Raw genomic sequence first — 1442 nt, forward strand, 5'->3', positions numbered from 1 at the left:
TGGAGTACCAATTGGAAGAAACAGACACAACTGATCAGTCTGAAGAGGAGGTCACTGGTGCTGAAGCTGCTCCTGCTGAATCATTCCAATCCAAACGTGGCAACATCCRTTGGAGCACAGTTCCTCCTGATGTGCATGGAAGGACAGCTGCTGCAAACATCATCAAAATGACCCCTGGGGTCACGAGGTTTGCTGTGACAAGAGTAAGTGACATCAAGACGTGCTTTGATCTTTTTTTRCCATTGTCACTAAAAAAAGTCATAATTGCTATGACAAACCTTGAGGGGAAAAAAGTCCATGGCAACACTTGGAAAGACATTGATGAGACGTACCTGGATGCCTACATTGGTGTTCTCCTCCTTGCTGGAGTTTACAGATCCAGCAATGAGGCAACTGAGAGTCTCTGGGATGCATCAACGGGCAGAAATATTTTCCGGGCAACAATKTCTCTTCGGACCTTTCAGATGATCTCAAGAGTCCTCAGATTTGACAATCGAGACACCAGAGCAAAATCTGACAAGCTTGCTCCCATCAGGGATGTTTGGGAGAGATGGGTGCAACTCCTTCCACTGATGTTCAACCCAGGGCCAGAGGTGACAGTGGATGAACGTTTTCTCCCTTTCCGAGGAAAATGCCCRTTCCGGCAATACATGCCTAGCAAGCCAGGCAAATATGGCATAAAAATCTGGGCAGCCTGTGATGCTAAAACAAGCTATGCGTGGAACCTACAGATTTACAAGGGCAAATCTGCAAGCGGCATCCCTGAAAAAAACCAAGGAAAACGTGTAGTCCTCGATTTGWCTACTGGACTGCAGGGTCACAACATCACTTGTGACAATTTTTTTACCAGCTATGACCTTGGACAAGAACTTCTCAGGAGGAAACTCACCATGGTGGGCACAGTAAAAAAAAAATAAACCTGAGCTGCCTGCTGAAATGTTGCTGGTGAAGGACARGGCTCCACTTTCCTCCAAATTTGTTTTCACAGATACCACCACTGTTGTTTCATACTGTCCAAAAAAACGACGGAATGTGATACTGATGTCCACTCTTCACAAAGATGCTGCCGTGTCATCAGGAAGTGACAAAAAGCCCATAATCATCCTGGACTACAACAAAAACAAAGGAGGAGTGGACAATCTGGACAAGCTGACTGCCACCTACACTTGCCAGCGAATGACCAGGAGATGGCCAATGGTTGTGTTTTACAACATCCTCAATGTGTCTGCATACAATGCATTTGTGTTGTGGACCCAAATTCACCAAGGGTGGAATTCAACCCAAAACACCAAGCGGAGAATGTTTCTTGAGGAGCTCGGGAATTCCCTTGTCAAGCCGCACATTGAGCAACGGGAACGGGTGCCCCGAGAGCCAGCTGCTGCAGACTTGGTCAGACAGCTGCAGTGGTCACCAAACACGCCATCCACATCCACAGCAACAAG

General features: G+C 47.0%; 1 pseudogene; it reads left to right on the forward strand.

Moving 5' to 3' along the window:
• The first annotated feature begins 5 nt into the window (after positions 1-5).
• LOC103461556 (piggyBac transposable element-derived protein 4-like) lies at positions 6-1437 on the forward strand (annotated as a pseudogene).
• Positions 1438-1442: the final 5 nt, after the last annotated feature.

The sequence above is a fragment of the Poecilia reticulata genome, unplaced genomic scaffold, assembly GCF_000633615.1.
Source record: "Poecilia reticulata strain Guanapo unplaced genomic scaffold, Guppy_female_1.0+MT scaffold_2260, whole genome shotgun sequence".
Taxonomy (NCBI): domain Eukaryota; kingdom Metazoa; phylum Chordata; class Actinopteri; order Cyprinodontiformes; family Poeciliidae; genus Poecilia; species Poecilia reticulata.